This window comes from Somniosus microcephalus, chromosome 11, assembly GCF_052327205.1.
Source record: "Somniosus microcephalus isolate GS21.2 chromosome 11, FLI_Smic_1.0, whole genome shotgun sequence".
Classification (NCBI taxonomy): Eukaryota; Metazoa; Chordata; class Chondrichthyes; order Squaliformes; family Somniosidae; genus Somniosus; species Somniosus microcephalus.
In genome coordinates this window covers 67,892,956-67,914,372 of record NC_140997.1, presented here as the reverse complement: position 1 = coordinate 67,914,372, position 21,417 = coordinate 67,892,956, and the positions used below count along the sequence as shown (strand labels likewise).

The following is a 21,417-nucleotide window of genomic DNA, read 5'->3' as shown; positions in this document are numbered from 1 at the left end:
CCATGAAGCTCTTCTTTGTCCTAATGATTCAACTCAAAGACCCATATGTTAATTTTATGAACAGGAAAGACTTTCATTCAATTAATGTCCAACAAGTGTGCAACAGTCAGCTTAACCTGCATGTGGTAGCCAAGAAACAGCTGTAATGCATTTACTGTGCAACCATCTACCAAAGCAGCCTTCATGTATCTGGTGGTTGAATGATTATCAGGGCTAGTGCTTGCAGGCATGGCTTATAATGCTGGTAAGGCTTTTGCAGACAGAGCAGATATCATGAGGCCCATGGGAGCACAAGAATTGTCATAGAGCAGACAATAGTTATTCCCAAGTCTTGTATTTGGTGCCAGCATAAATCTGACATCTGGTGGAGCCCTAAATACAGCCCAGCGAGAGTCTCCAAAATCATTGTAGCTTGCTGCGTACTACATAACATTGCAATGAAGAAGGATTTTCTGTTTCCGGAAGCCGAAGGGAGTGGTGAAGGTGGTGGGGACGGGTGGGTGGGGGGGGTGGGGTGCAGGGTGCATAGGAAGGAAAGGTCATGGACAGGGCCACCTGTAGCCAGGAACCAGACAAAACAGGACAGGACAGGACTTAAAAGCCCAGAGCTTTCAATGAATCAAACTTGACATACCAAACAAAGTCACTTTACACTTGCCTGTTCTCCCCCAACACCCTCACAAAGTCCATTAATGACAAAGACTTCTGCCTATTTCCTTCATAAGACAGAAGTCTACATTTTCCCTGCCACCATTGAACTCCCAAAAGTTTTCAAGCTTAAACAAAAATTGCCTGAGTACTCTGTAGTCAAGGTGTGTCTACTTTACAAAACAGTATTCAACCAAAAATGCCCAACATTCCTTTCAGCCTATCCATAACTACTTCTTAACACTACGTGTACCCTTTTTACCAGCTAACTTACTTGCTCGAGCTCCTAGTCTGCTACCTCTACAATGTGTTTCCTGAGTGAGACAACCACCTTTGTATAGCACCTTTAACATAGTAAAAGCATCCCATTGCGCTTCACAGGAGCGTTATCAGACAAAATTTGACACCGAGCCACATAAAGAGATATTAGGACAGGTGACCACAAGGCACGGCCGCCAATGGCGGAGTGATGAAAATCGGGGACGCATAAAAGGCCAGGATTGGAGGAGTGCAGAGATCTCAGAGGGTTGTAGGGCTGGAGGAGGTTACAGAGATAGGGAAGGGTGAGGCCATGGAGGGATTTGAGCAAAAGGATGAGAATTTTAAAATCAAGCTGTTGCCGGACCAGGAGCCAATGTAGGTCAGTGAGCACAGGGGTATTGGGTGAATGGGACTTGGTGCAGGTATGGGCTGCAGAGTTTTGCATGACCTCAAGTTTACAGAGGGTGCATGATGGGAAGCCAGCCAGGAGAGTGTTGGAATAGTCGTCTGGAGGTAACAAAGGCATGGATGAAGGTTTCAGCAGCAGATGAGCTGAGGTAGGGGCGGAGACGGGCGATATTGCGGAGGTGGAAATAGGCGGTCATGGTAATGGAGAGGTCTTTGGTCTTGATGGGCCTTCAATAACCACAAAACTAGAAATTATAGACTTAAACAAGTTGGCTTTGAATCACTAAGATCAGAGCTAACATCTCAACACGCCGACTGGTTCACAGGAATGAGTCTTACAGATCCTGGGATCTTTATGTAAGAGAAGTCAGGGGCGGAGCCAAGAGCCAAGACCTGGAACCTCCCAGGTTAGTCGGGAAAGAGGAAGTGAAACTATACACAGTGGGGGAGGGTAATATACATGAGTGCAAAACGAATACAGGATCAAGACAAACAGATTTCATTACATTCACCCCTTCTATAGATTTAGTCCATCGGGGTGATGTTTCTTAAAAGTTGGTATAAGTGAGTCTGTCAGGAGGTTTTGCAGTTCTCAGTGATCGGCGCAAAGCTGGTTGGGGTGCCTCTAGGGAAGTGGATTCTCGTTCCTCCGCTGTCCGGGCCTCCGCAGTGTCTTCCAGGTTATCTGCAGTGTCCTCCAGGTTAAAGTTGGGTATTGATACCTCTGGGCGTCCTGTCTCTTTGTAGTGTAGGTCTTCATCGGGTAGTCTCCCATCGTTCTCTCCGCTCCCCGAGGGAGCGAGGTCTTTTATGGAAACAGTGTCCTCTCGCCCGTCAGAGTATTCAATATAGGCGTACTGAGGGTTTGCATGGAGGAGCTGTACCTTTTCCACAAGGGGGTCCGTTTTATGGCCTCTCACATGCTTCCGCAATAGTACTGTCCCTGGAGACGTCAGCCACGCGGGTAGAGATATGCCCGAGGTGGATTTCCGGGGGAAAACGAACATCTTTTCGTGAGGGGTAGCGTTAGTGGCAGTACATAACAGAGACCTTATGGAGTGGAGCACGTCTGGGAGGACTTCCTGCCAGCGGGAGGTCGGAAGGCCTTTTGACTTTAAGGCTAACGTGACAGCCTTCCAAACAGTAGCATTCTCCCTTTCCACTTGCCCATTACCCCGGGGGTTGTAGCTAGTGGTTCTGCTAGTGGCTATCCCCTTTGAGAGCAAGAACTGGCGCAGCTCGTCACTCATGAATGACGTCCCCCTATCGCTGTGTATGTAGTTCGGCATGCCAAACATGCAGAATAGATTACAGAGACACTTGATGACCGTGGCACTGGTCATGTCTGGGCAGGGAATGGTGAAGTGGAAGCGGGAATATTCATCAATGATATTGAGGAAGTATACGTTACGGTCGGCAGAGGGAAGGGGTCCCTTGAAGTCCAGACTTAGGCGCTCGAATGGCCGTGTGGCTTTGATAAGGTGTGCACGGTCAGGCCTGTAGAAATGAGGCTTGCATTCCGCACAGATACGGCAGGCTCTGGTCATTGCTCTGACCTCCTCGATGGAGTGGGGCAGATTGCGGGACTTTATAAAATGGTATAGTCGGGTGACCCCTGGGTGACAGGGGTCGCTGTGGAGACCCTGTAATTTGTCCGTATGAATGCTGGCACACATTCCCCGCGATAGGGCGTCTGGGGGTTCATTAAGGGCTCCCGGCCTGTACATAATATCATAGTCGAATGTGGATAGTTCGATCCTCCACCTGAGTATTTTGTCATTCTTGATTTTCCCCCTTTGTTTGTTATTAAACATGAAAGCCACCGACCGCTGGTCGGTGAGCAGGGTGAAACGTTTGCCGGCTAGGTAGTGTCTCCAGTGCCGCACTGCCTCCACTATAGCCTGTGCCTCCTTCTCGACAGAAGAGTGCCTGATTTCAGGTCCCTGAAGGGTTCGGGAGAAGAAGGCCACAGGTCTCCCAGCCTGATTGAGGGTCACAGCTAAGGCAAAGTCTGACGCATCGCTTTCGACTTGAAAGGGAATGCATTCGTCCACTGCACACACTGCAGCCCTTTCAATGTCCTGTTTAATACTGGTGAAAGCCTCCCGAGCTTCAGCTGATAGTGGGAAGGACGTCGATTTAATGAGGGGTCGGGCCTTATCAGGGTAATTGGGCACCCATTGGGCATAATACGAAACAAATCCCAGGCACCTTTTTAAAGCTTTGGGATTGTGTGGCAGGGGCAGTTCCTTTAGGGCGCGTAATCGGTCAGGGTCCGGTCCAATTACCCCATCTTCCACCACACAGCCGAGGATACAGAGACGGGTTGTGTTGAAGACACATTTGTCTTCGTTGTAGGTTAGATTCAGCTTTAGGGCAGTTTTTAAAAATCTCGCAAGATTTAGATCGTGGTCTTGCTGGTTGTGCCCGCAGATAGTGACATTGTCCAGATAGGGGTAGGTAGCTTGTAGTTTATTCTCGTCAACCATGCGGTCCATCTCACGTTGGAAGACCGAGACCCCATTTGTTACCCCGAAGGGCACGCTGAGAAAATGGTAGAGACGCCCGTTCGCCTCGAAGGCGGTGTATGGGCGGTCCTCCGTTCTAATGGGGAGCTGGTGATACGTGGATTTGAGGTCGATAGTCGAGAAGACTCGGTATTGCGCAATCTGGTTGACCTTTTCTGATATGCGGGGTAAAGGGTAGGCGTCCAGCTGGGTATAAATATTAACAGTCTGGCTGTAGTCAATTACCATCCGTTTCTTTTCGCTATTTTTAACTATGACTACTTGGGCACGCCACGGGCTGGTGCTGCATTCAATAATGCCTTCCCGCAGGAGTCTGTCCACTTCCGCCTTGATAAAGTGTCTGTCTTCCAGACTGTACCATCTACTTTTGGTCGCTATGGGCCTACAGTTCGGAGCGAGATTAGTGAATAAAGAGGGCAGGCTGATTTTTAAGGTTGATAGGCCACAGACTGTGAGTAGCGGCTGGGACCCGCCATATGCTAGCGTGACACTTTCGTGGTGGCACTGGAAGTCCAGGCCCAAGATTACATTAACACAGAGTTCTGGCATCACGAGGAGTTTAAAATCCATGTAGTCCGTGCCTTTTACAGTCAGTGTTACCACACAGTAGCCCAAAATGTCCGAAGTGTGGGGCTTAGCAGCCATAGCAATTCTGCTCCGTGTAGGGGTTACCGTTAATGAGTGCCGCCGTACCAGGCTAGGGTGGATAAAACTCTCGGTACTCCCACAGTCAATTAAACATTTCGTTAAATTCCCGTTTACCTGTATGTCCATCATGGATTTTGTCAACGGGTGTGGCCTGGATTGATCCACCATGATCGAAGCCACTGTTGGGCCCTGGGCGACCGTTGAGTCGGGAAACGATGGCGGATCCCAAGATGGCGGCCCGCACAGCACACACGAGGCGGTGACGGAGTTGGAAATCGGATTCCTCCTGCAGACTTTGCTAAAATGCCCCTTTTTCTTACATTTGAAGCATGTAGCGTCCTTCGCTGGGCATCGTTGTCTGGGGTGCTTGGCCTGGCCGCAGAAGTAGCATTTCAGGCCTCGAGACATTGCCGCTGTAGTAGGACTCCTGGGTGAACTTCTGTGTGGGGACTCTGGCGGCGTAGAGCTGGTCTGAGACCTGGATGGGGAAGATGGCTGATTCCAAGATGGCGGCCCCCTCGGCGCGCACGAGGCGGTGAGGGCCGCATGGCCGGAAGAATAAGAGTCAGAGTTTCTCTGGGCCACGTCCAGCGATCGCGCAGTGGCCACTGCCTTTTTTAAGTCCAGGACCTCCTTCTCCAGCAGTCTCTGCGGATATAATTCGATTTGAGGCCCGTGATGAAGGAATCGCGGACCAATTCGTCAGAGTACGCGTTGGCCGTCACGGCCTTGCAGTTACAGTCCTGGACCAGGTCCTTTAGGCCCTGTAAGAAATCGTCCATTGATTCCTCCGGTCGCTGCCTGCGTGTAGCCAGCAGATGTCTGGCGTACACTTCGTTTATCGGCCTCTAGTATTGGGCCTTCAGGATAGTGATGGCCTCCGTGTAAGAGGTGGCGTCCCGGATGAACGAATAAATCCGATGACTTACGCGAGTAGTCAGTAGACTCAGTTTATCTACCTCGCTAGCGGATGAGGCCCCCGCGAAGAGTTCGAAGCATTTGAGCCAGTGTCCAAATTGATTTGATGCTTCAGCAGAATGTGGATCCAAGTCCAGACGCTCTGGTTTTAGGAGTCGATCCATCCTAGTATTCTTTAGTGATTAAAATTGATGGGCCTTCAATAACCACAAAACTAGAAGTTATAGACTTAAACAAGTTGGCTTTTAATCACTAAGATCAGAGCTAACATCTCAACACGCCGACTGGTTCACAGGAATGAGTCATACAGATCCTGGGATCTTTATGTAAGAGAAGTCAGGGGCGGAGCCAAGAGCCAAGACCTGGAACCTCCCAGGTTAGTCGGGAAAGAGGAAGTGAAACTATACACAGTGGGGGAGGGTAATATACATGAGTGCAAAACGAATACAGGATCAAGACAAACAGATTTCATTACAGGTCTAAATGCCCTCTGGAAGTCTGCATAGACAACATCTATGTACTGGTGGCAGGCAAAGTTATTACTAATAGCAAAGTCTGAAAATTATCGCTAAAGTGTTTTATTGCAGGTTTACTGATTTCCTTAATGCCACTTGTGAATAAACAACTGTACACGTGCTAAAGGTCTTCAATAATATTGCAGTGCTTTTGATATTAATATGGAGTTTATAGCATACCCATGTTTCAAAGTCCTAAAAATCTATTGACACTAATTTTCTGAGAAGAACATTCAATATTTTTAGGGGTTTTATTGTTTAAATCGCCTTAAATCATTTATCTATGTGGACACAAATGTACACATAAGAAATCATGAAATTAGAAAAGATTATTCATAGAATAGAATCAGAAATTTACAGCAGAGAAGGCCATTCGGCCCATCGTGTCTGTGCCACCCGAAAAAGAGCTATCCAGCCTAATCCCACTTTCCAGCTCTTAGTCCATATCTTTGTAGGTTACGGCACTTCAAGCACATATCCAAGTACTTTTTAAATGTGATGAGGGTTTCTGCCTCTACCACCCTTTCAGGCAGTGAGTTTCAGCCCCCCACCCTCTGGGTGAAAAAAGTTCTCCTCAACTCCCCTCTACTCCTTCTACAAATTACTTTAAATCTATGCCCCCTGGTTATTGACCTTTCTGCTAAGGGAAATAGGTCCTTCCTATCCACTCTATCTAAGCCCCTCATAATTTTATACACCTCAATTAAGTCTCCCCTCAGCCTCCTCTGCTCCAAAGAAAACAACCTCAGCCTATCCAATCTTATCTCATAGCTAAAATTCTCCAGTCCTGGCAACATCCTCGTAAATCTCCTCTGCACCCTCTCTAGTGCAATCACATCCTTCCTGTAATGTGGTGACCAGAACTGTACTCTAGCTGCGGCCTAACTAGCATTTTATATAGTTCAAGCCTGACTTCAGTACTATGTATCACAATAAGATTCAGAATTTGCAGCATGAATTAGATAATTGAACTCCCTTCATCCCAATAATTGACTCAACTGGTATTTTCAGTCTATCAATTTAAAACAAAAGCAGGTTTTATGAATTGGCATTAATTGCAACCAAAACGTAATAGCTAGACTTTTTATTTGCTGACTTCTGGTAACATTATGATCCAGGCAGCTGCTTAAGACAATACCTCCAGACCCTGATGCTAATTTTTGGCTCAAAGCACCCTTACAAAGTTCAGAATTCAGCACAATAGAAAAGACATAATTCCCTCACAAGATGCCACACAAAAAACTATTCAGGTAGCAGGCCATATTCCGAAATCCAGAGTGGAAACTCAAGACATGTTATACCCCTACCCCCTCACTTATGGCCCGCTCTCAGCTCCTGCACACAGCCACAGGGACTCCCGCTACACCCCAGATGCATCCTCTTCAGTCAGTCCTCCACCCAAGCTGGCTTGATAATCGAAAGCTGTTACAGCTTTGAATTCTCCCGCTCCGCTCAAAATACTAGCAGAATTCCCAGCAGTGATGGCTGATACACTCAAAGAAGCTGCTCCCTTGTGTTCCTGCTTGCAATTCAGATCAGGGGTCCCCAACTATAGAAGTGAGTGCTACAGCTGAAATGTGCTTGCCTCTGAACAATCTGCCAGCAACCCCACAGACTTTTCCCTCAAAGGAGCTGCTGCCTCTCTCTTCCACTAAACCACCAAGGACCCTCATGCCTGAGGGAGCTTTTCCCCACCCAGGGAAGACTGGATCAGGAGTGCTGCGTCCAACAATAGTAACTCCTACCCCAGAGAGGACAAAAAGACTTACACAAATATATGCCCCTTCCATGGACTCCACATAGTGGACCAGGATGCGTGCATTCTGGCCATGTGACCAACCAATGCAAGTCATTGCCCAGCCAAGCAACCACAGCAACAGAAACTCCAGCCGCTTCCATGATCTGCTATTTCTGAGGACTAGAACAGAACCAGCACAGCACAATGTGTCATGGACCAGGGCCAAGGGTGAAATACCATAAGTACTAACCTAGAAAGGGCCGTCACAGTCACACGGAGGTACTCTTCTTTGCCCTCCTCCCTTACGGAGTACTTTCTTCCCAGTTAATGCTTGCACTTTCCTGTCACTCCAGGTCATGTTGCCACTCTTCCCACCCTCTCAAATCACACTGGCATTTTCCCCCACCTCAGTTCATGCTTACACTTTCCCCTCCCAAGTTCATGCTGGCACCCTGCTCCCCTTTCCTTTCACCATCACTCCCAGCTCTGACCTGATTCACTGCTGCTCCGGGGGATGGAACGCTGCTGTGTGCTATGGGTGGAAAATTATTGTACGAATTCCTGCCCAAATCATGCATCAGGGTTCCATCTCCCAGAACTGTGTCAGATAGGAACTAGAAATGGCAGTGAGAGGCTGAGCTGGGAATGACACTGATTTTCATCAAATGCGGACAAGTGGGCACCGACTCCAAATGCTGATATGTGCATGAACCATGGATATACGTCCAAAACCGGCACATCTCATTTAACACAGACGTGCTCCCCAAGCTCCTACAAAATGCAAGGCCTTTAATAGTATCAAACTTTCCCACTGCAACCAAGGTATCTGGTATAAGATGACTAATTTTGTTGGAGGATGCCTCAACCCCCTTCCATACCCCTGAAACAGCTCATTGCTTCCTATAAGCAGAAGCACAACTGTCCTGCCAACTCCTTATCTTACAATCACATGAAAACGGCAGCTCACCAGAGAGAGGAGGAGGCACATGCAGGACCCTCTGTGAGGACTGCAGGGAACCCCACCTCGCACCTACCATGACCAGCCTAGCACATTGCTGCCTGCACCTACACATGCTCCCACCTTGCCAAGTGACAAGATGACAATCAAGAAATCCCCAGCTCCAGATGTTTATTACAACCAACTGAAGATAACCATCTTGGCTGACCAGAACATCGCAGATGTCCACAGATGCCCATTAACACCAGGGAAGGGGAAGCCTAATCAAATCTCCCCAGAATGAGCTGCAATGAAGTTCTATCCACATACACCCAACAGCTGTAACATCATTGCTGAAACAAGGTAACCCACTGAGAATGAGAACAAATGTTGAGGGGGAAAAAAATCACCCTAGAACGCTGATTATGATTCTTCTCAGGAACTGCTGCTAGATAGTAAGTATTGCGTGAGGACAGGATCATGTTCAGCTGTGATATGCCCCATGATAAAATAGCCTGCTGACAACTCACCATCTGAGGCTCCTCCAATTGACTCGGCACATTTAGCTCGTGAGTAGTTCGGCCATACTGACCATGAAAGTCCCAGTTTGATCCCTAGTCTGTGTTGAGTTATCTGATCTCAGCTGGGCTGGTGGTAAAGATGCTACAATTAGCCTCAGTATCTGTGGTCGACCGATCCTTTGTCCCCTTCACCATCAGGTCAGATTACCTGAAGGTGCTGGGAAGATGGTTCGGAGCGGCCGGGGCGTGCACCAAAAACTGATAGAAGCGTACTGCCAAGGTCAAGGAGAAACTAGGAATGTGGGAGCAGTGCTCCTTATCGATTGCGGGCAAGAACCTGGTCATCAGGTGCGAGGTGCCGTCAGTGTTGCTGTACGTGGCGCAGGTGTGGCCCATACCCGGCCCTTGTGCCACCACAGTCACCTGAGCCATCTTCTAATTCATCTGGAGATCGAAAATGGACTGTGTCCGCAGGGACATGATGTACAAATCTCCAGATAAAGGGGGAAAAGACGTACCCAACGTCGCCCTCATCCTGATGGCCACCTTTGTGTGCAGCTGCATCAAGCTGTGCACAGACCCTCAGTACACAAACACCAAGTGTCACTATGTGTTATCTATCCCTGGTGTTGCGAAGGATGGGTCTGGCCACGCCGCCGCGGAACGCTCCACTCAGTTGGACCGTGCTGGACCACCTGTCCTTCGTAGAAAAGTTTGTACAGGGAAACACCTTTGACCACAAGGCCATAAAGCAGTGGTCTGCACGTAACATCCTCGAGGCCCTACGGAAAAAGGAGATTGTGGATCCTGTCGTATGGTTCCCCACGCAGACTGTCAAAGCTATTTGGCAGAATGCCTCATCGGCAGAGCTTACAAACAAGCACCAAGACATAGCTTGGCTGGCGGTGACAAGAGCCCTCCCCGTCAGATCCTTCATGCACACCCGGCCTCTCAGCACCACCACATGCTGTCCTCAGGGCGGCTGCGGTGGGGACGAGACCGTCATCCATCTCCTTCTGGAATGTGCCTTTGCAAAGAAGGGCTGGAAAGAGATGCAATGGTTTTTGTTGAGGTTCATCCCGAGCAGCTCTGTAACACAGGACTGTGTGCTCTACGGACTGTTCCAGGGACGCACACCGAGACAAAAATCAACTGCTGCTGGAAGACCATCAACTCGGTGAAAGATGCCCTTTGGTCTGCCTGAAACTTGCTGGTCTTCCAGTGCAAGGAGCTGTCCATGACCGAGTGCTGCAGACTGGCACATTCCAAGGTCCAGGACTTCGTGCTGAGGGACGCGCTGAAGCTTGGTGCAGCTACCGCAAAGGCTCAATGGGGAAAGGCCACGGTTTAAGGCCCTCCCGCCATTGTACACTGAGGGGCTGGAGCCAGTATAAAACCCCCCTCGGGCTGTATGTATCAGAAATTGTTTGAATGTAAATGTACATAACATTTGAAATGTAATTAGAATGAAGCGCACTAGACAGCCATGTAATGTATTCACCCTGGACTGTACGATGTAAAATATGATCAGTGGATTGTACTATAATGTATTTAGACAAATTTTTATGAATAAAGTATATTTTTGAAATTAAAAAAATCTGTGGGCATAAGAATTAACGAGGGTACTCGGCCCCAATCACTATAAAGTGACCTGTGTTTGAATTGTGCATGCACAGAAAATATATAAGGACAGGATCATATTTAGCTGTGTTGCCCTCTGTTGGATAGCCTGCTAGGCAGACAGCCCTCACCAGTAACTTGTCCTGAGAAGCATGACGAGTAAGATAATACCTTCATGATGACTACAATACAGACATACACCATACTCCAGTGAACAATGGTTACACCAGTGGAGGGATCATCTACTTACCTCTCTGCATCTCAATTAATGTAGCTACCAAACCTTGGATATATGAGCAGATGTTCACATACCTGGTCTCCAGGGAACAACTTCCAGAGTCTATCATCTAAAGCCTCAGTGTTTCCTGTCATCAGAATGGTGAAAGGACTTATGCGGGACGTCTTGTGACATGCCAACTACCTTAACATGCAAGTCCAATGTCACATACCTGCCTTATCTGTGACCAACTGCATGATCCAGGTCCTCATTTAAGGGGCTTTGTCAAAGAGATGTATGTGAGTGTGTGTGTATCCCCATGAGGTGGACATTCTCTGACTATGACCATGGTGCATTATCCCTCCTCATTACCCGCAACCTATCTGAAGTCTTCGACACAGTTGACCACACCATCCTCCTCCAACACATCTCCTCTGTTGTCCAGCTCAGTGTGACTGCCCTCTTTTGGTTCCACTCTTATATATACGATCATTGCTAGAGCATCTAGCAATGGCTCCTATTCCCACCCCAAATCATCAGTTCGGGAGTCCCCAAAGATCCATCCTTAGCCCTTTCACTTCCTTATTTACATACTGTCCTTGGCGACATTATTTGCAAACATGGGGTCAGTGTCCACATGAATCCTAATGATGCCCAGCTCTATCTTGCCACCACTTTTTGATCCTTCCACTGCCTCTGTGCTATCAGACTAATTGTTTGACATTCAGTCTTGGATGAGCTATAATTTTCTCCAGCTAAACGTTGGGAAAACCGAAGCCATTGTCCTGTGTCCCCAGTACGGACTCCATACCGTGGCCAATGACTCCATCACTCTCCCTGGCCACTGTCACAGCTCTATTTCAGCCCATCTGTTACTGAAACCCTCATTCATACTTTTGTCACCTTCAAACTCAATTTTTGGGTAGCATTTTCATTGGGCCGTGGAGGTGGGATTGGAGGCGTGTGGGGGGTTAAAATCCCAAAATCGGGGGCCATGAATACATCCGCACCCAACCCGCCTCCATACCAGTTTCAAAGGAGGCGGGTACCCAACCCGCACTGGAACCCGCCTCCCCGAGGTGGGAAGGGGGTTAGTGCCAATTAACTGCCTGTTAACAGGTAGTTAACAGGCAGTTTTTAGCCTAATCCCTATTTTTAATGTTGAAGTGTGGGATTCCCGATGGCTCCAAACCACGCCAAGTTAGAGGAGGCGGACCGTCGGGATGAAGGGCTTGGAGGGGTCGAGATGTCCGGTGTTCAGGTGAGTGATGGGTGAATGGGTGCAAAGGTAAGTGTGTTTGGTGTGTATAAAGTGTTTAAAGAAGTTTTACATACCTTTACTTACCTTTACAGCCTTCCTTCCTTCAGGTCTCGGGAGTCCCTCATCTCACCGGCACAGAAAGCAGATTGGCTGCGAGCTGTCAAAAATTGCAGCATTCAGCTTTCTGTTCCGGGGAAATCTCTACATCAGCCTGAGAGGAAGGAATTAACCTGGAGTACAGATTGTCAGTGTTTGGCAGCTTTAAACAGCTGTCAAACGCTGATATTTCATCTGTCAAAAGGTCTTGACAGATGAAATATCAATCTGTGACGTCACCTGTTGCCAGGTGGCCCTTAATTGGCCTACTGAGCCTGCTAGGCGGGCTCAACAAGGTCAATCAAGTCAAAATTGCGTGGGTTGGCTAGAACTCGATGGAGGCGGGACTACAACCCCGAAAGTTGTAATCCCGCCTCCTACTCGACTCCGCAATGAAAATCCAGCCCAATTACTCCAATGCTCTCCTGGCTGGGTTCCCATCCTCCACCTTCTTTGAAGTTAAAGAAAAAACTCTCTGGCCCACTGTACCACCATTTACATTTTCATGACTGGAAAGATCTCATCCACTGTTTTCAATTAAAAACAAAATTTTTGGTGAGCATTGCTCCATGATGCATTAGAGCACATGAGCATGAATCTCTAGCTGTGAAATACTGGCGCTACTTGAATTGCTGTGAAAACAAGTGAGATGTAAATTTGGTATTAATGCAATTTGTCTCTCCTCTTTTTCTTGTTTTCACCTCTTGCTTTTCCGCTGCGCTCTTCACAAGCCTGGCTATGAGATATTTTTCCTTTCCTTCTTTCCTCTCCCTCTCTTCAGTGAGAGAAAATAGCAGAATGTTATTCAAGCCTCTCCCACAGCATTAAAACCGCCCTAACCAAAGTCATGAACCACTGTGACCATGGGGTCAGCTTTCATATGTATGCTGATGACCCTCAGCTCTATCTCTCCACCACCTCTCCCAACCCCTCCACTGCCTTTGTGTTGTCACACTGCTTGTCCGAAATCCACTCTTGGGACATGCATAATTTCCTTCACCTAAACACTTGGCAAACCAACGCTTTTGTCTTTGGCCCCCAGCATAAACTCCCTTTTCACTAATGACTCGATCTCCCCTCTCCAGTCACTGTTTCAGGCTGAAATAGTCTGGTTGCAACCTCTGTGATCTCTTTGACACCTACTTGAATTTTCAACACAAACACAGACAGTAGCAGTATGTTTGTGTGTGTGTGCTAGGCCGTTGTAGCAGAGCCTGGACTCCAATTGTCTTGGATCCCCTTGCCATTGGACCAAGACCTTGCTCTGTCAAGCCCATATGGTAGCTGGTGTGCAACGGCCACCCCACGTTAAAAGAATTCACGCACAGGCATCTTCCACCCTTTAAAATGAAGTTCGGAACCTGGAACGTCATGACCCTCATGGACAATCCCAACAGTGACAGACCGGAACGTCGTACTGCTATCGTTGCCCGGGAGCTCAGACGTTTTGACATTGACATCGCCGCCCTAAGTGAGACCTGGTGGGCAGGGGAAGGCTAGCTCAAGGAGCAAGGCGGTGGCTACACCTTCTTCTGGAAAGGCAAACCTGAAGAAGAACGCCGCTTCCATGGGGTAGGCTTTGCCATAAAAAATGAACTAGTTGGGCATCTCAGAGACTCTCCTAGCGGTATAAACGAGCGCCTCATGAGTCTTCGGCTCACCCTAGCCCGGAACCAGTGCGCTACGGTCATCAGTGCATACGCCCCAACACTGAGGAATTCTACTCTAGCCTCGAACAATCCCTGTCCCGAGTCCCAATGGGCGACAAGCTGATCCTCCTTGGCGACTTTAATGCCAGAGTTGGAAAGGACACAGACCTCTGGGGAGGCGTGATCGGCAGAGAGAGGGTAGGGAAAGCCAACTCCAATGGTACCCTCCTCCTGTCAAAATGCTTAGAACATGGCCTTGTCATAACCAACACCTTGTTCCATCAGAGAGACAAGTACAAGGCTTCATGGCAGCACCCTCGCTCCAAGCACTGGCATCTGCTGGACTACGTCATCGTCCGAGCGACGGACCGCAAGGACGTCTGCATCACTGATGACTGCTGGACAGACCACCGCCTAATCCACTCTGTCATCGCCATCAATGTAACCCCAAAACAGTGGCGGCAACAGAAACAATGCCGCAGGAAAATCAATGCTGGAGCACTCAAAGACCCCGCTAAGAAAACCCTATTCAGCCTGTGCCTCAGAAGCAACCTGACCACTCCCAGTGATGCAGAGACACAGAGTGTCCACAGCGCCTCAAGGCCTCCATAATCAGCACCTGTGAAGAGGCGCTCGATCACTTGACCAAGAAACACCAAGACTGGTTCGACGAGAACAACCAGGAGATCCAGGAGCTAATAAGCCGCAAGCGCAAGGCTTTCCTGATCTGGAAACAGCAACACAACTCGAGAGCAAGAAAGCAGCTCTACAGACGCCTGAAGGCTGAGGTCCAACAAAAAACTCACGACCTAAAGAACAGGTGGTGGGTGGAGAAAGCGCAGAAGTTCCAGCAGCTAGCCGACAACCACGACGTGCGCGGATTCTTTCGCGCAGTCAAAACCATCTACGGCCCAAGCACCCAAGGTCCTAACCCACTGCGGGCCAAGAACGGAGAGGTACTCATCAAGGACAGAGAGGCAGTCAGTGCCCGCTGGAAGGAGCACTTCAAAGATCTCCTTAACTGAGACTCTGTCTTCAACCCAAGTGTCCTCAACTCCATCCCGCAGCATGCTACTTGCCACCATCTCAGCACAACCCCAGCCCGGCATGAGGTTGAAAAGGCCATCCGACAACTGAAGAACAACAAGGCCTCAGGAGCAGATGGAATCCCTGCCGAGGCATTAAAGCATGGTGGAGAAGCACTACTGGCGCGAATTCATTAACTCATTTCTCTTATCCGGAAGGATGAGAGCAAGTCAGGGGATCTCAGAGACGCCGTAATTGTGACCAACTTCAAGAAAGGTGACAAGTCAATTACAAGAGAAATGCAGGGAACAGCACCAACTGCTGTACATGGCCTTCTTTGATCTCACAAAGGCCTTTGACATTGTCAGCCATGAGGGATTATGGAGTGTCCTCCTCAAATTCGGCTGCTCTCAAAAGTTTGTCACCATCCTCCGCCTGCTTCACGATAACATTCAAGCCGTGATCCTGACCAACGGTTCCACCGCAGACCCAAATCACGTACGGACCGGGGTCAAGCAAGGCTGTGTCATCGCACCAACACTCTTCTCGATCTTCCTTGCTGCAATGCTCCATCTCACCCTCAGTAAGCTCCCCGCTGCAGTGGAGCTAATTTACAGAACAAACGGGAAACTGTTCAACCTCCGTCACCTCCAGTCCAGATCCAAGGTCGTCCCATCCTCTGTCGTCAAGTTACAGTATGCAGACGACGCTTGCATCTATGCTCACTCGGAGGTTGAACTCCAAACCATCGTCAATACCTTCACCGAAGCGTATGAGAGCACGGGCCTTACATTAAACATCCGTAAGACAAAGGTCCTCTATCAACCTGCACCCGCCACACAGTATCAAAATCCACGACAAAGCCTTGGACAACATAGACCACTTTCTATACCTCGGGAGCCTACTGTCAACAAGGGCAGACGTCGATGATGAAGTCCAACACTGCCTTCAGTGTGCCAGGGCAGCCTTCGGTCGCCTGAGGAAGAGAGTGCTTGAAGAGCAGGACCTCAAACCCGGCACTAAGCTCATGGTCTGCAGAGCAGCAGTGATACCCGCCCTGCTATATGCCTCAGAGACATGGACCATGTACAGCAGGCACCTCAAAGCACTGGAGAGGTACCACCAACGCTGCCTCCACAAGGTCCTGCAAATCCATTGGCAGGATAGGTGCACCAACATCAGTGTTCTCGCTCAGGCCAACATCCCCAGCATCGAAGCTTTGACCACGCTCGATCAGCTTCAATGGACGGGTCACATCATCCGCATGCCCAAAACGAAACTCCCAAAACAAGCGCTCTACTTGGAGCTCCGACATGGCAAGAGAGCCCCAGATGGACAGAGGAAATGCTTCAAGGACACCCTCAAAGCCTCCTTGAAAAAGTGCAACATCCCCACTGACACCTGGGAATCCCTGGCCCAAGACCGCACAAAGTGGGGGAGAAGCATCCAGGAAGGCGCCGAACACCTCGAGTCTCTTCGCCGGGAGCAAGCGGAAGCCAAGCGCAAACAGCGGAAGGAGCGCACGTCAATCCAAGCACCCCACCCACCCACCCCTTCAACCACCGTCTGCCCCACCTATGACAGAGACTGTAGGTCCCGCATTGGACTCATCAGTCACCTGCGAACTCATTTTTAATGTGGAAGCAAGTCATCCTCGGTTCCGAGGGACTGCCTAAGAAGAAGACTTGAATTTTCAACACTCTTTCTTTCTCATCACAAAGCCTGCCTACTTCTAGCACCATAACATTTTCTACCTTTGCCCTACCTTATCTCATTTGCTGCTGAAACCCTCATCCATTACTTTGGTACCTCCAATGCACTCCTGATGGCCTCCCATCCTCCGTAAAGTTCAGCTCATCCAAAATTCTGCTGTTCGTATTCTAAGCTGCATCAAATCCTGCTCACCCCTGTTGTCACTCACTGACATTTTGTGGCCAAAATACCTCAAATTTAAAAATCTATACCTTCTAGTTAAATCCCTCCATGGCCTCACCCCTCCCTATCTTTGTTACAAACTCCACAATCTCTCCCTCACTCAAACCCTCATTTTTCTCTGACATTGGCTTCTTCTACTTTGCCTCTCTCCTTTCATTTCACCATTGGTGGTCTTGTCTTCAGCCATCTCAGCCACATGGTCAGGAATTTACTCTTTCAACCCCTTCACTTCTCCACTTCCTTCTCCTCCTTTAATACCCTCCTTATAACCCATATCTCACCCTCATAATCTTTCTTGCTTTGGCTTAGAGTTTGTTTTTCCTGATGCCTCTGTGAGGTTCCTTGTGGTGTTTTTCTATGTTAAAGTTGCTACATAAATGCAGGTTGTTGCTGAGGCGGTGCTATCCCAGAATCCACAATAAGTGTAAGTGAAAGGACTCTAGCATTGTTGTCACTGGGGTTTTAGTAAAGTGCAACAGTGGGCGTGTAAAATTTTCATTCTGTATTCTCTGAATTGTTAACAACAGAGTATAATTTTGGATTTGGTCAGGAATGAGCCTATTTTGAACTATATAACACAAGTGGTAAGGGCTAGCACTTACAGATCGATCACTGGTGGTGTTAATAATTTGATAATAGTGTGCACAATGGAAGCAGCGACTTACTGCTGCATTCATTCCTCCCCATGCTGATTTTCGGGCAAACCTTGATCCTGGCAGCCAGAGCTCCTGCCGGAAACAGGCAGAAGGCACATGAATTATATGCAAGGTTTTGTTTGTCCACCTAATTACCGCCAGTTCCTGCTCTTGCCCACCAAACATGGGTGGTACAAGTTGGGAGATTGTTATTTTCGGCATCCATTAAAGGGATTCGCAGCTGCGCTCAAGGAAAGCTGGATGCAGGTTTGGCATGTATTTTATTGCAGTCGCTTGTGGGTTTTGACCCTTAAAGTCTCCCACATTTAATGTCCTTCCTGCTGTAGGCTCTGCAAAAGTGATGCTTCCTTTCATTCCACAGCTTTTACCCCTCCCCTTAAAGATGCTGTTGCGGGCCCTTCAAATATGGCTGCCCCGCCCAATTTCTTGCCTCCAGATGAGTCAGCAGCCTATTAGGGAGTATGTTTTGATCTGGCAACTCACCGACCAAATTACGATGAGGACCCTGAACCTAAATGGTCTCACTGATTGCTATGGGTGGGGCTGCACAGCCTCTACCCACCACCCACCTGATTTATGTTCTGCATAAAAATCGTCCCCAGCGAGCGAGGGCTTGTTTACTGAAGCTTACCTTTTGTAGTGAGAATAAGTGTAACAAATAAATTCATAGAAATTTCCAGAAATAGACTCATGCCATTTTTGTCGCATGCCCCAGAATGTCAAACTTGAACAATTCTATCTAAGTTATCCTGTGTTGAAGGTGGAAAGTAAGTGCCATTAAGTGGCCCTTTTTAAACAATCTTAGACTTGGGTAGCACAGGCATGTTTTTTTACCTACTGCTCCAGAGTGCTGAATTTTCATAACTTAACAGAACTCACTCAGAGTGCAATGTGAATGCTAGTAAGTGATCCGGTCCTTCTTTGCTAGATGACTTACAATCTATTACTGGATTGTTTTCTCCACCCAGCAATAAAAAAGGGTGGTAGATGCAATTTATCATTGGACTACCCTTAAATTAGAACCTTAGTGAAATGAAAGATTGAGCTTGAAATGTAGCTCATGAGTTGTGTCTTCTAGTATGTTTCCTGTAATTAGCGATGTGAATAACAGACAGTATTATTTTTGTGAGCAGTTTCTGCTAATTGAAATTTTCAAGGACCAGATAACATTGGCCCAGTAATTCCGGGCCCAACACATGAGTACGGATGGGGTACTCACGCGTGGGCCCAATGGAAGTGCCGGTTTTCAGCATGCACAGCGCATGCGCGGAAAACCGGCATTTCCTGTCCTCTGAACCAAGGGGTTCAGAGGACGAATGCGTGCGCGCAGGAGTCTGCGCGTGCACGCTGAAATTCCTTTTTTTCCCACAGGTTTGCGCGTGTGTAAGGGCCTCTCCTTTTTACGAATGTAAAAAGGAGACGTAAGGACTTCATTCTTTAAGGTAAGTGGTCTATTACTTAAAATTATAACATTTTTTCCACAGCTTTATTGTTTTTAAGGACTTTACAGTAAGGTAAGTGTCGTTTTAGACCCGATTTTTAAAAAAATTATATTTTTCAAAAATTTGATTAATTGTTTAAAATGGTTTTTTAAAGTTATTTATAGTTTATTTAATTATTGGGATGTTTTTTAAAATTTTATTTAAAGTTAAACTAGTCTTTTGGGCGCCCGTACTTTTCATGAGTTTGACAGTTCTTACTATCAAACTCATGAATGAAGTTTCCCCTCCCCTGATTGGCTGCACAGTGCTCACCTGATCCCAGCTGGCACATCGAACTAACTACGCCGCTGGATCAGGTAAGCACAGCGCGCCGATATCTGAACCGGGCCAGTGACAGGAATTCCAAGCAGGCCCAGGCTTCAGATGTCGGCGCGCCGGGTGAGTGCACATCGGGGGCTTGCACGCGCGGCAAGCCCCCGAACCTAATTTCTGGGCCATTATTGATTAAGCCTGATATGTGCAGAAACATCGCTGAGAGTGTATGGATCACTGCTGATACATGGCTGCTGTTGAACTCAGTAGATGAAGCAGATGAGGGGTGTAACATTTGCATATTGAATTATCATTGGCCCGCAGGCATCTGTAAGGAATACCTATTATATTCACATGTGATCACACGCTGAGTTGTCATTGGCCTGCAGGCATCTGTAAGGACTACTATTGTTTGGAAGACCCAGGCTAGGGGTCCTAATGCCAGGCTTTTCCCCAATGGTGCTGGTATGAGTAAGATCAGACCTAATGCTTAATAAAAGAGTTAAACTGTAATACTCCGTTGTCCTGCAAGTTATTATTTTTGTACAAAGTGTGCAAAACAAGACAAGGGGTTTGACCAGCATGAAGTGTCTGCTAGAGAAGTAATAGAGGAAGAAGAGGCAGGCAGAGTGACTGGGTAACAGCAATTAGAAACAGTATGAGAGTTGGAAACATAGTGCAGTGATACAGGGAACTTAACTGTGAAAAAGGTTCTAGGTAATGAGTAACACTGAAATTATTATTATGGAGGGTGATGGTGAAATGAATGAGGAGACAGTGCAGCCTACTTGGTAAAGGAGAAAAACAGCCAAGGAACTGGCTTTGTGCCAGAAACCGGCATAAAGTGAGCAGCACGCCTGGAATGCGCACCAGAAGGCTCGCCCCAAATTGGGGCTCATCTACATAAAGCCGTCAAGCTGCCACTTGGACATACTGATGCAGCTCGCCAGGCAAGTCCGGGGCAAGTGAACGGGAGGGGGCCAAGCTCGCACCAACAGTGGCCTGCAGTATTACTGTAGGGCCAGGAACACTCTGGCTTCTCTCGGCTCCATTTTAACGCAAGTAAACTTTCCATTGGTGGCCTCCAGCGATCCCTTTAAGGGCTGTTGGTTAGGCCTGGAGACCTGGAAAAAAACTTCCATGCTCTCCCCAGTTTATGGCAAATTTGGCAGCAGGAGTCCTAAAACAGGCGTTAGACCCCGGATTAATATTTAAGGGGTTTAACGCCTGCTTTAGGTAGGCATCCCAGACTCTTGGAAGTCATTAGCTGCCAAATTGACAGCCGGTGCACTTCAGGGGTAGACTGGGCACGAAAGGTGACCTGATTGAAGTTTCAAGATTATAAAACAAAATTGATTCAAGCAAATGATTCACCATCGCAAAAAGTTCAAGTGTTAAGGATCTGCAAATTAGAAAGTAAGACATTAGTAGGAGTAAGAAAGGAATTCAGGCAGAAACTTTTCACCCTGCGGATAATAAATAGACTTGTGGAATAAGTTATCAGGGATGGTCAATGAAGCAGATTGTATAAATAAGTTTGAGACACAATTAGATGTGTTTTGGGAAAGAGAAAGGATTGATGGATATAGTGATAAGGTGGGTAGGTGGGGCTGATCTATGAAGAAGTATGGCTTGTTGGGTCTAATTAACTTTTCCTGTTTTTAAAACTTCTTATTCCCTGAAACTAATGATTAAAAACCTAATATCTTGTCATGATTATGTAACTGCCACAGAAACATTGAGGTTACTAACAAAAACTTGAAAAAAATGTTTTAATTAACACTGTTTACATATATCTGAACTTGGACTTAGGTTGAAATTTTAATAAATGTAAACTAAGTATAGTATTCCTCTTCTATTTCATTGAAAACCTAAATGCCTAGCATTGATATCAGCAACAAGAAAAAGTGAAGCATAGTTGATTGTAGCTCATCAAAATTCTGTGCTCTAATCTATTTAATTGATTGCTCGTCACTCGGAACTGATTGATGATCACATGCAACACCATTCAGAAATCTGTAAATGCTTATCCAGATAGAATTAGATACAAATTACAACACTGAAACAGGTTGTTTGGCCCA

The 21,417-nt window shown here is 47.5% G+C and overlaps 1 protein-coding gene and 1 pseudogene across 1 annotated transcript in view; one reads left to right on the top strand and one right to left on the bottom strand.

The window, feature by feature from the left end:
- tmc5 (transmembrane channel like 5) overlaps positions 1-21,417 on the bottom strand; it is a 365,838-nt gene that overhangs the window by 24,801 nt on the left and 319,620 nt on the right. The gene's annotated exons all lie outside the window — the stretch shown is intronic.
- LOC147110648 (uncharacterized) lies at positions 9,421-10,553 on the top strand (annotated as a pseudogene).